The sequence below is a fragment of the Tachyglossus aculeatus genome, chromosome 4 (genome assembly GCF_015852505.1).
Source record: "Tachyglossus aculeatus isolate mTacAcu1 chromosome 4, mTacAcu1.pri, whole genome shotgun sequence".
NCBI lineage: Eukaryota > Metazoa > Chordata > Mammalia > Monotremata > Tachyglossidae > Tachyglossus > Tachyglossus aculeatus.
The window spans coordinates 97,038,381-97,055,052 of record NC_052069.1 but is presented as its reverse complement, the minus strand read 5'-3'; the positions used below and the strand labels follow the sequence as shown (position 1 = coordinate 97,055,052).

The following is a 16,672-nucleotide window of genomic DNA, read 5'->3' as shown; positions in this document are numbered from 1 at the left end:
TGTTGATAGACCAGCGTGGTGCACTGAAGATGAGAAGGAAACAGTTCTTCCTGAGTGAAAACTTCAAGATGACCAGGAGACAAAAGCAAAACCACCACTGAATACTGCACATAATCACAACAAAGGACCATCTTTGTGGGTCCAGAGTGAGCTTGAGGTAATCCATTGAGTGGAGATTTTCTTTCCCAACTCCTCCCTAGTAAATGGTATGGTATCTATAATTGTATGGTATCTTCCCCATGTAATATATTGTGGGGGAGATATAAGATGATCTGATTGGACAGTTCCTGCCCCACACGGAGCTTACAATCTGAGACATTAGGAGAGGTGACTTCTCCCCATTTTATAGATGAAGAAGCTAAGGCACAGAGAAGTTAATGGACTTTCCTAAATAAACAAGTGGTAGAACTGGATTTAAAACCCAGCTGACTCCCAAGCCTGAGAAGCAGTGTGGCTCAGTGGAAAGAGCCTGGGCTTGGGAGTCAGAGGTCATGAGTTCTAGTCCCGCTCTGCCACTTGTCAGCTGTGTGACTTTGGGCAAGTCACTTCACTTCTCTGGGCCTCAGTTACCTCTTCTGTAAAATGGGGATTAAGACTGTGAGCCCCATGTAGGACAACCTGATCACCTTGTATCCCCCCCGTGCTTAGAACAGTGCTTCGCACATAGTAAGTGCTTAACAAATGCCACCATTATTATTATTATTATTATTATTATTATTATTATTATTATTTCCCCTGAGCCATTTATCCTCTATTAGGAATTCCCTGTGATAGGTAAGGTGGACGGCCTGTCAAAAATTGATTCCAAAGCCTAAGATAGAGGAGAGCCTTTCTTATGGGACAGTCCACATCAGTCCTTTCAGCCACATCCATACCCTTAGACATGTGTGTGCACACGCGCCCACACATACACACGCACACACACCCCAACCCATATCTGAACCACTTTGAGCAACTTGGCATTTAGTCTTTTGCTTTTAGATTTCAGGAAGATTTTCTAGCCTCCTTTACAAACTTATTCCACAGCTCAGCAATCAGCTCTACAGGAGTAGTCTTCCTTATAAATCCAACCTAATTTTCCCATGTAATTCAGTCACATGCTCCAGTTGACATTTTAGAAAGCTGATTTACACAACTGTACACAAGAGAAACTGGGAAGGGGAGAGGCTGGAGGCAACGAATCCAGTTAGGAGAGTGCCACAGGAATCATGGCAGGAGGTGAAATGAACCAGTACCTGAGCTGTGGTGGTTACAGGGAGAGTGGGGAAGAGGTCAATTGGTGGTTTCCTGGCTGGGATGCAAAAGAAATTTTCTTTCTAAGTGATAAATGGGGCTTCAAATGTGTCCAGAGAATAGAGCCATATATAAATGTGCAGAACCTCCTGTGAGGGAAAGTGTTACTTGAAAACATCCCAGAATTAGCTTCTGTCTTTTCCTTCAGCACAGATGCTCATTCATAACACTGAGCTTGTATTCTTGCCTAATCAGTTACTTTGAAGAAAACCTAAGTCAAATACTTATAGTGACCCTGTCAAATATCTGACTGAATGTAATGGAGGAGGAGAGCAGTTGGAAAAAGAACAATTAATAATGCATTGCTGATCGTTTCATGTATCAAAAAATGTCTTTTTGGTATTCACCAGGAAAATGAAGTAGGAAAGATACGTATTTTCAGGACAGGATATCATAAAAGCACTTATATAGAAAAATAATTTAATTAAGCACACAAGATGTCACCTGGTGTTTTCCCTGAAGGTTGCTATTGAGTATTACTATTGTCAGTTAGCTACACCAATATCAAATTCAAAAAATGGTAAATAAAAGACCAAAAATCAATTGTATTCCTTTACCCACAGGAATGTGCAAATTTATTCTGCAAATGTGAACTAAGAAATTCTCCCTAGATTCAATCCAGGAAAATTGTTTACATTATAACCTCATCAAGCCCACGTCTAGATTCATGTGGTTCATTTTGGTTTAATAGGCCTTTGGTATATGCACCAACATATTACACGTGTTGTAACTCTTGCCAATTATAACTGAAATGAGTCTTCAAAAGCCTCTGATGCTTTGGCCACTTCAGATTCATCCATCTTGCCAACTCTGTCCTCTATTCCACTCAGCCGACACTCCTCATCCCTCATTGTTTCCCTTGCCCACTGCCTCCACCTATAATTCCACACTTTGGAGTCCCTCCTTGTAACTCCCAATGCCTTCAACTCCCCACTCTCTAACCCCAATAACCTTGCCAACTACTTTGCTAACAAAATCAAAATCATCAGGCATGAGCTCTCCAAAATCTTTCGCTCACTTCCCTAGCTCTCTTCCATTCCCAAATCCACTTTCTGATCATCCTTACCATTCCTCAAGAGGTGATTTACTGCCTGCTTTAAAAATCTATCCCATCCACTTCACCTACCAGCCATTCTTTCTCACTTTCTAAAAACACCTGCACCACTTTTCTTCCATCCTTGACTATCATCTTCAACCAATCACCCTATAATGGCTCCCTCTCCTTTGACATGAAGTATGCCTATGTCTCCTCTGATCTAAAAAAAATCTTTCAACTCCACAATACTATTCAACTATCACCCAATTTCCATTTTTCTATTCCTATCCAGACTCCTCTAGGGGTTATGTGCATGTGCTTTCTCGACTTCCTCGCCACTAACTCCCTTCTTGATCCTGTACAATTAAGTTTCCACCTCCTTCAGTCCACTGAGGCAGCTGCCCAAGGGCATCAATAACCATCTCTTGCCATAAAGCCCATAAACTTGGCATTATCCTTTACTCTTCCCTCTCTTTCAACTACTGTATTTAGTCTGTCTCCAAACCCTACATTTCTTCCTCTCCAGTATTTCTAGAATCAGCCTCTTCCTCTCCATTCAAATGCCTTATACCAGATAAGAGATTTTAGAGAGATTAGAGAAGCAGTGTGGCCTAACAGAAAGAGCATTGCCCTGGAAGGTAGAGGACATGTGTTCTAATCCCAGTTCTGCCACTTGCCTGTGGTGTGACCTTAGACAAATCACTTAACATCTGTGTACCTCAGTTACCTCATCTGTAAAATGAGGATTAAGACATCGAATCCCCTGTGGGATAGGGAGTGTATCCATCTTGACTATCTTGTATCTATCCCAGTGCTTAGTACAGTGCCTGCCACATAATAAGTACGTAAATACCATAAAAGAAAGATAAAGAAGGAATCCTGTAGAGCTAGTAACAACACTATAATGATCTTCTCAACTCCCTTTCCATCATCAAGGAAGAGGCCCTACAATGCATAGGGAGCAACTCAAAATGTCCACTTCATGTTTAGGGAAAGTCACTATGGCCATCAAAGCCATGAACTGTGGTGAAGTACTGAAACCTGATGACATTTCTGCAGAAATCCAGGACTTCAAAATACAATGATAATCACTATCTTCATTAAGATAATGATGACAATGATGATGATGGTACTTGTTAATGATGGTATTTGTTACGTGCTTACTATGCACCAAGGACCACTCTAAGCTCTGGGGTAGGTACAAGGTTATCAGGTTGTCTCAGGTGGGGCTCACAGTCTCAATCTCTATTTTACAGATGAGGTAACTGAGGCACAGCAAAGATAAGTGACTTGCCCAAAGTCACACAGCTGACAAGTGGTGGAGCTGGGATTAGAACCCCTGACCTCTGACTCCCAAGCCTGTGCTCTTTCCACTAGGCCACACTGCTTCTGAATTTAATAATAATAATAATAATAATGTTGGTATTTGTTAAGCACTTACTATGTGCCAATAATAATAATAATAATGGCATGTATTAAGCTCTTACTATGTGCAAAGCACTGTTCTAAGTACTGGGGAGGTTACAAGGCGATCAGGTTGTCCCACACAGGGCTCACAGTCTTCATCCCCATTTTACAGATGAGGTAACTGCGGCACAGAGAAGTTGTAACTTGCCCAAAGTCACACAGCTGACAATTGGTAGAGCCGAGATTTGAACCCATGACCTCTGACTCCAAAGCCTGGGCTCTTTCCATTGAGCCACGCTGCTTCTCTGTTCAAGCACTGTTCTAAGTGCTAGAGTAAATACAGGGTAATCAGCTTGTCCCATGTGGGTGCTCACAGTATTAATCCCCATTTTACAGATGAAGGAACTAAGGCACAGAGAAGTTAAATGACTTGCCCAAAGTCACAAAGCTGACATGTGAGGGAGTCGGGATTAGAACTCATGACCTCTGACTCCCAAGCCCGGGCTCTTACCACTAAGCCATGCTGCTTCTGGTTCATTATGAAAATTACTATAGTATCTCACTTCTTTCCATTATTCGTAAGATCCCACCAGGGATCCTTTGGACAAATTAGTTACTGAGCAATGCGGTAAACCATGTTTTACCTGAATCACAGTGTTATTTCAAATCAAAATATACCACAGACTTGACCTTTGTATCCTGATAGATACAGAAGGAGTGTGGAGAATAACTTTAAGACCTCAATGTTCTATTTGTAGTTCTGACATAAATATTTGATGCTATTAGCATACCTTGGCTCTGACAACCACTCAGCAAATCTAGCTGCCCTGAGACATTTGCCAAAATTCTGAGAGATCCCCACAACAGTACGGTTGCCAAAAATTGTCAGAATTTACAAGGCCTTGTGTCAGTCACATTGGAATATGGCACTATTTTGATCCAAAACTGTTGGCCTTCCCTTGAGGTTGGTGTGCTTGAGAATGTAATGGGAGACCTGGTAACCAGTGTCAGAATATGCTTCCAACTCAGTGAGGAGCTCTTCCAACTCAACAAATGAGAATCATTCCTTTGACACAGCCAGGAGCTGGTGTGTGATGATGTCTGTGCTCTTAAGCACAGATGAAAATGTACATTTTTAATTGTATCTGTTTAGTACTTACTATGTGCCAGGTATTGTACTGAGTGCTGGGGTACATAAAAGCTAATCAGGTTGGACGCAGTCCCTGACCCACACAGGGCCCACAACCCATAGTCTTAATCCCCATTTTACAGTGAGGTAACTGAGGCACAGAGAAGTAAAGTAGCATGCCATGCAGCAGACAAGTGTCAGGGCTGGGACTGTGAACTAGTTGTGAACCAGTCAGTCAGTAGAGCAGGATATGCTTGAAGAAAACAAGAAGACTTCGTCCAGAAAATCCTACCCACAACCAAAGATTTTCATCAGCAACAAGATCTTAATGCTTTCACCAAATTCAGCTGCTTCATTTGGTGATGTCTGGATAAAGTAAAAAGCAGAATCCAGAAGAAACAGCATAGTCTAGTGGAAAGAGCACAAGCCTAAGAGTCAGAAAATGTAGATTCTAATCCCAGCTCTGCCACTTGGTGCTGTATGACCTTGGGCAAGTAAGTGATTTAACTTCTCTGTGCCTCAGTTAACTCCTCTATAAAATGGGATTAAGACTGTGAAACCCGTGTGGGACAGGCACTGTCCACCCTGATTAGCTTGTATATACCCCAGCAATTAGTACAATGCCTGGCATGTAGTAAGCGCTTAACAAATGCCATTAAAAAAGAGAAGGTTTTGAAAGACTGCCTGAATTTGGCGTCAGAGGGGCATCAAAATCCATTCTAAAATGAAGGTTTCCAGTACTGTAATAATAGTGTTCAATATTCTATTTGGCAGTGATGCCTTGACCTACTATAAGATGGTTTGTTGAGTGGTTTCATCAATATCACCTCTAAGCCGTAGTTAATATTCAGTGAGGGGGCAAGATTACCAACAATGAAGACCTAGAATGATGAATTAAAGAGTTCAGCCTTTTGGGTAATTGCATTTCCCTATTATTTGAACTATTTTGAAAACTAATTTTCAATAACGCCACAAGCCCATGAAATAATTTGGATACACAGGAGAGGGTCAAATTTGGGGCAGTGCTCTATAAAATCAAATTAAATTTCCTATCAAGCAAGAATTTCTAATAGAATCATGGAACTGGAAGAGACCTCAAGAGGTCATCTGGTCCACCTTCCTGGGTCCATACAGCAGAGCTCCCGGAGAATGTCTGTCTTGTTTAAATGCCTTAGGAATAAAAATGAGTGATCTCCCCTGATGTACTGTTCCCATTTACAAATAATATACTTTCCTCATGCCAAGCTGCCCTGAGTATGCAGGCCTCCTCTCTAAATCAATCAATCAATTAATCAGTGGTATTTATTGAACTCGCTTTTCACTGCTGCTCTGCCCTTCCACTCCCACCACCATTTGTTTTTGTTTGTTTTTATGGTATGTGTTAAACACTTAATGTGTGTCAAGCACTGACCTAAGCACTGGGGTAGATACAAGTTAATCAGGTCGGACTCAGTTCCTGTGCCACATGGGGCTCACAGTCAAGTATGGAAGAGAACAGGCACTGAATCCCCATTTTACAGTTGAGGAAACTGAGGCACGGGAAAGTTAAGTGACTTGCCCAAGGCCAAACAGCAGGCAAGCGGCAAGTGGTAGAGCTGGGATCAGTACTCAGGTCCTCTTGCTCCCAGGCCCGTGCCTTATCCACTAGACCACACTGCTTCCCATGTTGCTGTACCTCCTTGGATCAAGGGTGGCTTCTGGTGCCTGGGGCACTATTGCAGGTTGGGTTGGGAACTGCGTTGTACTTTCCCAAGCACTTAGTACAGTGCTCTGCACACAGTAAGTGCTTAATAAATATGATTGAATGAATGAATGAAAGAAGTGGACAGGGTGGACTGTTTTCTTGAAGCATGTTCAGAAAACAGTTCAGTGTCATGCCATCGGGGAGGGCTAAAGGATGGAGTCTTAAAGGGCTGGAGCTTAATGGAGAGGGTTTAGAGAGTCAGGCTTCTCTCCTACTCCCTTCCCAAGCCTGCTTTCCTACTTCTTACCTTCCCTATTTGCCTGCCACTCCTCAGTCACAGCTGCTTCCTGTTCTTTGGGTGTCTGTAGGGGCCAAAGGAATTGGATAAGTGCCTCGGGCAAGACACAGAAGGCAGTTATGAGTTTTTGAGGGGCAAACCTTGCCAGGATTGACTGTGGCAGAATTTTCCAAAGTCAGAACAAGGGGTGGAACTCAGGTATCCCTAACTCCCATGCTAATGCTGGCACCATCTTCAGTGTGGAAAAATCAATGTCACTTCACATAAACCGACATTTCAGCACCAGATGCACAAACTTTCACACACACCCTGCCCTGCCTCTTCTTTCTTGTCTTTTCTCTTCCCAGCCTGCTTTTCCTGGGATCCTAGTCTCTCACTACAGTCTCCTGTCCCCACCTCCCCAAAGCTTCCAAATTCCCAGAAACTCTTATATCCCCCCACTAGATTGAAAGCTCTGAACCCAGGGCACACAGTAGTCCCTTAGAAAATACTGTTGTTTTTCTGAAATTCAACTTCACATAAAAAAAACTGTGTTGCCGAGTGCCTGGGAAAGTGTTTGTGGGAGTGTGGGAGTCTGTCCTTTCCCTATGTCAGTGATTGTCCTTCCTGCCTTTTGATTTAATTATTGCCCAAGATTTTATCTTCCACCTTTGTCTCTAGCTTTGTATTGCTTTCACTTTTCTCTCTCTTTGGGAGTCCCTTTGTCTCCCTTTCTCTTCCTTTCCCACTTTCCTTCCATGTTTGAAACACTGGCCCCACCTTTTCTCCTGTCCTCACCACCTGAATCAATCAATCAGTAGTAGTATTTATTGAGTGCTTACTGTGCAGAACACTGAACTTAAGTGCTTGAGAGAGAACAACACCGTACAGTAGGTAGACATGATCCCTGCCCTCAAGGACCTTACAGTCTAGAGACGATACTTTGAACTCCCCAAAAAATCTAGTCCTCTCAGGGACTTCTGTCCAGCCTCATTCAGGACTGACTGTTATTCTTAGTTATTCAGACACTGGTAAAGTCATCCCTGCAAGGCACAATTCAGCCTGAAGCACTTTACTTATTGCTTGGGAGAGAACCAAAAGCGTCACAATGCACATTCTCCTAGATTGTAAGCTCCTAGAGTCCAGGGAGCATGTCCCCCTTCTCTATTGTATTGTACTCTCTCAAGCGCTTAGTACAGCACCCTGCACAGAGTAAATGTTCAATAAGTACCATTGATTACCAATGAAGTGCTCTTCCAAGTGCTCTCCCAAATACTTAGTACTGCAAAGCACTGTACTAAGTGCTTGGGAGAGTATAATATTACAATACATTGATGCATTTCCTGCCCACAATGAGCTTGCAGTCTCACTGATTGAATCCCTGCTCTTAATGGAGGGTAAACTCATCCTGAGTCCATTGGTCCATTTCAGCTGGCAGAGTAGGCTTGTGTGGAGCCCTTGCTGCTCCGATGATCCCATTGCTGAGCTGCCTGCCCCATCTCTCAGGGCTTTAGAAGTAGTTCAGTTCAATGGTTAAAGCATTAGCCTGGGAGTAAAAAGGACTTGGGTTCTAATCCTGGCTCTGCCACTTGTGTTCTGGGTGACCTTGGGCAAGTCACTTAACTTCTCTGTGCCTCAGTTACCCCATCTGTAAAATAGAGATTAAGTCTGTGAGCCCCATGTGGGACAGGGACTATGTCCAACCTGAATAACATGTATCTACCCCAGCACTTAATAATAATAATAATTATGGTAATTGTTAAGCACTTACTGTGTGCCAGGCACTATACTAAGTGTGGAGTGGATACAAGCAAATCAGGTTGGGGACAGTCCCTGCCCCATATGGGGCTCACAGTCTTAATCCCCATTTTACAGATGAGGTAACTGAGGCACAGAGACATGAAGTGACTTGCCCAAGTCATACAGCAAAGTGGCAGAACTGGGATTAGAACCCACAACCTTCTAATTATAATAATAATAATTATGGTATTTGTTAAGCGTTTATTATGTGTCAAGCACTGTTCTAAGCACTGGGGTAGATGCAAGGTAATCGGGTTGTCCCATGTGGGGCTCACAGTCTTAATCCTCATTTTACAGATGAGGTAACTGAGACACAGAGAAGTTAAGTGACTTGTCCAAGGTCACAGAGCAACAAGTGGTGGAGCCAGGATTAGAACCCACGTCTTCTGACTCCCAAGCCCATGCTCTTTCCCCTAAGCCATGCTGCTTCTCTTAGAACAGTGCTTGTCACATAATAAAGTGCTTAACAAGTACCATAATCATTATTATTATTATTATTATTATTATTATTATTATTATTATTATTATTATTCACCACGGAAGGGGTGGAACAACTAATTCCACCCCCAGTATCTTCCAATTGGCTTGAGCAGCAAGAAGCAGGCCTACAGAACCAATGGATGAGGTCCAATCTCTGAGCCCAGTAGCTCCCAATATAGGTAAAGTCTTTGTGGGTAGGAGAGAATCCAGTCTCCCCTCCAAATATAGAGTCTTCTAGTCCAGCCCCTATTTGTTCCCCAGGAGAGATTCATCCTACTGGGGCAGAGATTTGGGGTCTTCCATTTTACCATTAATGTCTAGAATATTAGAAAACTAGATGGTTTTTACACAGATCCCTTTTAAATTAGAGAAGCAAAATTTTAATGGTATCATTCATCTTTGGATTTGTTCCTAGGGTAGGAGAAAGATTATGGGAAAAGTTATCTGGAAATGGGATCCTTTTTGAAACTGCTCCAATACAACTTTAGAATTCAAAATTTTATTCAGTATTTATTTTTCCCAAATTTCTACATTTGTAAAAATCCTCAGCTTTCAGAACTTCCATTTATTTTTCAGCTATTGCTGTCCTATTGGATAAATGGATGGATTTTAAAGAACTGTATGCAAGTGAAGGCAATCCTTGTTTTGTAAGCATCACCATGCTTTATCCTACAGAAGGACTCCCACTGGCATATCCCTCCCTCCAGTGAAATTTTAGACATCTTTATGGGGCCTAGAAACACAAAGTTATGTCAACAGAACAGAAAGTGGTGTTAGTGTAGTCTAAAGGAAAGAGCACCAACCTGAAAATCAGAGAAACCCAATTCTAATCCCAGATCTGCCACTGGCCTGCTATGTGACCCTGGACCAATCGCTTAACTTCTCAGTGCCTCCGTTTCCTCATCTGTAAAATAGGGATTCATTGCCTGTTCTTCCTCCCATTTAGAGTGTGATCCCCATGTGGGAGAGGGCTAGTGTCCGACCAGATTCTCTTGTGTCTACCCCAGTATTTAGTGCAGTATTTAGCACATGATTAGGATTTAAGTAAATACAATAATTATTATTATTATTATTACTAGTCTGAACTGAATTTTCTGATAGAATGATCTGCATCAGCTAGGATTGGGATCCAGACAAGACTGATGCTCAGTGATGAACTCAGCTTTCCTACCACTTGAGCTGGGAAAATGCAACATCGATCAATCATTGAGTGTTTACTATGTGCAGAGCACTCTACTAAAGGCCGTCTGTTACAGAGACCACTTGACTTTGCCCACCCCTAGTTCACCACAGAAACCAAGGCACCAGGCCATTCCAGACTTTTCTATGTTGCCATGGCTCTATCTCCCAAGGGCTGCCACCCTGGATACCTTTACTCTTGGCTTAAAGTTTCAGTATTCCAGCTGTTAGGAGAAGAGGGAATAGATGGCTAATGGATAGTTGGCTAATGCTGCCAGCCCCTTAGGCAAACACCACAAACCCTGGGTGCCTCAGGTCAACTGGGAGACATGCAAGATTCGTTGCCTGTACCATACAAGGGACCTTTGCAATAGTCATCCCCAACAGTATTGCTTGAGCGCCTGCAGAAAGCACTACACTACGAGCTTGGGGAACGTAAGAGAGAAGGAAAGGACACGATTCCTGTCTTTACTATCTAAAAGGGAAGACAAGAAGACATAAATTGATAAGAATGCATGAGTCAAAAGAGCATGAGAGTAGATATAAAAAATGAACAGGAGTGGATAAATAAATCAGTAGCAAATAGACATTACAGGAGCACTGAGGTGGCCGAGAGCAGGACTAGATTGGGAAGGTGAGGGTATTAATCATTTAAACTGCTATGCTGTAAGACAACCTTTTGCGGGTGTGATCTTAGTATTTATCAGTTCACTGCAGATTGAGAATACAGTTTCTGTTTCACATGGGACGTGTTAAGGAAGTACAAATACTACTACCACCCTAAAAAGGATTTGAACAAAAATGGAAAGTATATCTTATTCTGCTCTACAGGAAGTGTGATTAAAGAAGAGCAAAGATGAACAACTAAATGCTTCCCATTTTCTGATCATACAACATAACTCCCCATACCTTTATCATCATTCAGTCATATTTATTGAGTATTTAACTGTGTACAGAGCACTAGACTAAAGGTTTGGAAGAGTAAGTGTACCTTGTACCTGCCCTCATGAGTTCTTGTATAGGAAGGGTAAATTCCAAATGATTTTGCTTTATTCTCATTCTCTGCAGCGCTGAGCAAAACTGGCTATGGAGTGACAGCCCTAGCTCTTGCCTCTGTTCTGGGATATTTTCAGAGTGATATGTCAGGGTTGCACAATGAAGAAACTGCCTGTAATGGTTACAGATACACTCCAGATAAATTGTCATAAAATTATCATGTTTCAACCTGAAAAAGGGACAGCAATCCTTCAGAATGTAGGTTTTAGACAAGGATTACCTGTAGGTACTTAGAATTGCCCCTCTCAGAATCGCACTAGGAGAATTTCCAGTTCTCTACCAGTCTCGGCTATGGGAGGGAGAGTCAAGCCCAGGCATACCCATTCCATTCCTAGCTTGGGCAGTGGCTAGCGATTGGAAGGAAGGCAATCTGCTACAAGTCAAAACTCAGCTGTGCTGGGCCACAATGGCAGGAGAGAGTCGAGGGCAGAGACTCAAATTTACTGCGTGGAAGAAGGCGTTAGTAAACCATTTCTGTTTATTTTTGTCTATTTTTATTTCTGTTATTTTTACCAAAAAAATTATATGGATACAATACCAGAACAGTTGCAGATGGAGAGTGGGGTGTTCCGGGAGAGATATGCCCATGGAGTCACAATGGGTCGGAAAGGACTCGACAGCGTAAGACAAGGGGAGACTTAGAATTGGCCTCAAAAGAGTTCACTTCACTTTTGACTGGCCTTATTCTGCCCACATATGAATTACCTTCCAGCACAAAGGTGGCCTGAGGGCAGTAAAGGAAAAGTGGACTTGACAGTACTCTTAAGGCCTAAAGGATTTGCCATGCCTTCCGTTGGGCCCATTTAGTACACAGGAGGGATTGTAAGATCCTTGAAGACAGGGATCATATCTACCAACTCCATTGTATTGCATTCTCTCAAGCACTTAGTACAGTTCTCTGCACAAAGTAAATGCTCAATAAAGAAATCCAATGATCTCCTAATCCTCCTTTACCTTTCAGCTGCCTTGGACCCTGTCAAACCACCCTTTCTCCTGTAAACATTGTCCAACCTTGACTTCGCTGAAATTGTCCTCTCCTGGTTCTCCTATCTCTCTGACCACTCATTCTCAGTCTCTTTCACAGGCTTCTCCTCAGCCTCCCCTCCATAGCTGTGGGAGTCACCCAAGGCTAGGTTTTGGGTCCCTTCCTATTCTCCATCTACAGCCACTCCCTTGGAGAACTCATTAACTCTCATGGCTTCAACTACCATGTCTATGCAGATGATTCCCAAATCTACATCTACAGCCCTGATTTCTCTCCTCCTATGCAGTCTCCCATTTCCTCCTGTCATTAGGACATCTCTACTTGGAAATCCCACTGACACCTCAAACTTAACATGTCCAAAACATAACTCATTATCTTCCCACCCAAACTCTGCCCTCCCCCTGACTTTCCCATCACTGTAAACAGCACCATCCTTCCTGTCTCACAAGCCCATAACCTTGGCATTGTCCTTGACTCATGTCTCATCTCATCTCTCTCATTCAACCCACTTTATCAATCTGTCACCAAATCCTGTCAATTCAACCTTCACAACATCTCTAAATTCCACCCTTTCCTTTCCATCTACACTGCTACCATGTTAATCCATGCACTTATCCTATTCCTTCTTGATTACTACATCAGCCTCGATGCTGACCTCCCTGTCTCCTGTCTCTCCCTATTCCAGTAGAAACTTCATTCTGCTGCTCAGATCGTTTTTCTACAAAACCATTCAGTCTATGTTTCCACACTTTTCAAGAACCTCCTGTGGCTGCCTATCCACCTCCATATCAAACATAAACTCCTTATCATGGGCTTTAAAGCACTCAATCACCTTGCCACCTCCTACCTTACATCCCTGATTTCCTAGTACAACCCAGCCCACACACTTTGCTCTTCTAATGCCAGCTTACTCACTGCACCTCAATCTCATCAGTCTGGCTGCTGACCTCTCTTCCTCAGGCATGGAACAACCTCCCTCTTCATATTTGACAGTCTATAACTCTCCTCACCTTCAAAGCTATAATAATAATAATTAATAATTATGGTATTTGTTAAGCGCTTACTATGTGCCAGGTACTCTACTAAGTGCTGGGGTGGATACAAGCAAATCAGTTAGACATGGTCACTGTCCTGCACAGGGCTCACAGACTTCATCCCCATTCTAGAGATGAGGAAACTGAGGCAAATAGAATAAATAAATAAATTATGGTATTTGTTAAGTGCTTACTATTTGCCAGGCACTATATTGGGAGTGACAAGTGGGGGAGCCGGAATTAAACAGTGCTCAGCTCTTAGAACAGTGCTTTGCACATAGTAAGTGCTTAATAAATGCCATTATTATTATTATTATTATTAAAACCCATGACCTTCTGACTCCCAGGCCTGTGCTCTATCCAGTATGCCATACTGCTTCTCAATAATGACAGTATTTGCTAAGTGCTTACTATGTGCCAAGCACTGTTCTAAGCACTGGGGGAGATTCAAGGTAATCAGGTTGTCCCAGGTGGGGCTCAGTCTTGATCCCCATTTTACAGATGAGATAACTGAGGCAAAGAGAAGTTAAGTGACTTGCCCAAAGTCAAACAACTGACAGATGGTGGAGCTGGGATTAGAACCCACCACCTTCAACTCCCAAGCCCGAGCTCTTTCCACTAAAAGCACATCTCCTCCAAGAGGCCTTCCCCGACTAAGCCCTCATTTCCTCTTCTTCACTCCCTTCTGTGTCACCCTTGCACTTGAATTTACCTACATTTCCGTACTGTATTTATTTACATTAACGCCTGTATACCTCTCTAGTCTTTAAGTTCACTGTGGGTAGGAAAAGTGTTTACCAGCTCTGTTATATTGTACTTTACCAAGTGCTTAGTACAGTGCTCTGCACACGATAAATGCTCAAAAAAATGCAATTGATTAATGATTGAATATATACCATTGATTGATCAAGCTATATTCCTGCCAGACCTGGTCATATACAAATTAATGTATATCATATCACCCTTTCAAAAAGTATAAATGAGCAGACGTTCTCTTTCCTGTGATGAAATGCTTTGGGAATGTAAATATCCTGAATATACACGTGCGAGCATTCACAGACGACAACATGTTCCCTGTGCAATGGATCAGCCACAGGCAAAAATGCAATCTATTACTGATTAATCAATCTATCAGTCAGTGGTATTTATTGAGCACTTACTATGTGTAGAGAACTGTACTACACACTTGGGAGAGTACAGTACAACAGAATTAGCAGCCACGTTCCCTAACGTATCAGTCATCCTGGTGACTACAGTTTTCCACCACCATCAATCCAATTTCCAACCCTCTGCTGAACCTGTCACAATGGTATTGTTAGTTAATTGTATTTATTGAGGGCTTACTGTTTGCAAGAGCACTGTGTTAAGCACTTGGGAGAGTATAATTTGACAATATAGCATACATATTCCCTGACCACAATGAGTTTACAATCTAGATGAGTTGGAAGCAATTAGTTTCCGTTCCAATAAGCTTCTTCCTCTGCTCCATTGCTGCTTAATGGGCTCCTATTGGGATCAAGTACTGAGAGAGCCAGAAGTGGCTGAGCTCCTTGTGGACAGGGAACATTTCTACCAACTCTGTTATACTGTAATCTCCCAAGCATTTAGTACCGTGCCCTACTCACAGTAAGAGCTCAATAATGTGATTGATTGATCCATTTTTTAATGGCATTTGTTCAGTGCTTACAACATGAGAGGCACTTTTCTAAGAGCTGGGGTAGATACAAGCTAATCAGGTTGGACACAGTCCATGTCCTACATGGGGCTCGAAGCATTAATCCCCATTTTCTAGATGTGGTGTCTGAGGCACAGAGAAGTTAAGTGACTTGCCCAAGGTCACACAGCAGACAAGGTTGGAGTCAGGTTCTTTTAACTCCCAGGCCTGTGCTTTATCCACTAGGTCATGCTACTTCTCTTGATTGGCTGCACGAAGTGTGGTAGCAGCAGCATCAACCCCTGCTGTGTCCCTTCCCTGCTCTTGGTGCTGCTGCCCACCTTCTGCTGTGTTCCCAGGAGTTCTATCCTAGCTCACAGATAGCTGCTAAAGAAACAGGTAAGGATACAAGCTGTGGCTTCTCCCTGCCATTGCCACCACCATAAAGAAGCAGTGGGGCCTACTGAAAATAGCAGAGGCCTGGGGGTCAGAGGGCCTGGGTTTTAATACTGGCTCCGCCACTTTTCCTGTTGTGTGACCTTGGGCAACTCAACATTTCTGGATCCCAGTTTCCTTACCTGTAAAATGGGGATTCATTTTCTGTTTTCTCTCTTATTTAGACTGTGAACCATGGTTGGAGCAGGGCTGTGTCTGACCTTAATACCGTGCATCTACTCCAGTGATTAGTATGAGGCTTGTAAGCTTGTTAGGGGCAGGGAAGGTGTCTGCTAATTCCGTTGTACTGTACTCTCCCAACCACTTAGTACAGGGCTCTGCACATTGTAAGTGCTCGGTAAATATGACACAGTAAGCGCTCAATAAATGTGATTGAATGCACTAATGAATTGGCACATAGTAACCGCTAAACGGAAACCACAATTATTATTACTATTGTTATTACTATTATTATTATTATTATTGCCACTACCATTGGGGTGCACTTCCATGCCCTACCTGGCTGAGCACAATCACTTTACCCACTATGACAGACCCATTGAGCTAATGATCCCAATAGGATTTTGTTCCTAAATTGTTGTTTTCTAAACTACCCTTACGGTTCTTTTCTCCCCGGCCTTGACGTATCAGCCATCGTCACTTAATTTCTAATTAATTCTTAGAATTCCTGTTTACCCCCAAATGCCTGTTCAGCACATCTGTACACATCCTCCACAGCAGTTATGTACATACCTTTATATTCTGTTGCTTCCCCTATAATTTAATATATGCCTTCCCCACAAGATTGTAAATTCCTAAGCAGCAGGGATTGGGTCTCTCAGGTCTTTTATACTCTCCCAAGCACTTAATATGGTTCTCTGCACACAGTAAGTGCTCAATAAATACCACTGATTGATTGATTGGACTCACACTTAACTGCTCACAACCTTCTGGAGCTTTCTGTGCATACCGTACATACCCTAATTTAAACACCAACTCATGTATAAATACCCCTTTCCTCCTTGCTCCTATCTGTTTGTAATTTTAGAATTAGTCTCCTCCACTACATTGTGAACTCCTTGAGGGCAGGAATTATGTCTACTAATTCTATTGTATGCTCCCAAGTACTTAGAAAGTGCTTTCCACACTCAACAGATAGTCTTGATTGACTGATTGTTCAGTATGCAGAAAGCTACACATCAGGTGACAGTTGACATTGCTGC

At 42.6% G+C, this 16,672-nt stretch overlaps 1 protein-coding gene across 11 annotated transcripts in view; it reads left to right on the top strand.

Moving 5' to 3' along the window:
• The window catches only part of RALYL (RALY RNA binding protein like), a 670,673-nt gene that overhangs the window by 555,105 nt on the left and 98,896 nt on the right, over window positions 1-16,672 (top strand). The window lies entirely within an intron of this gene.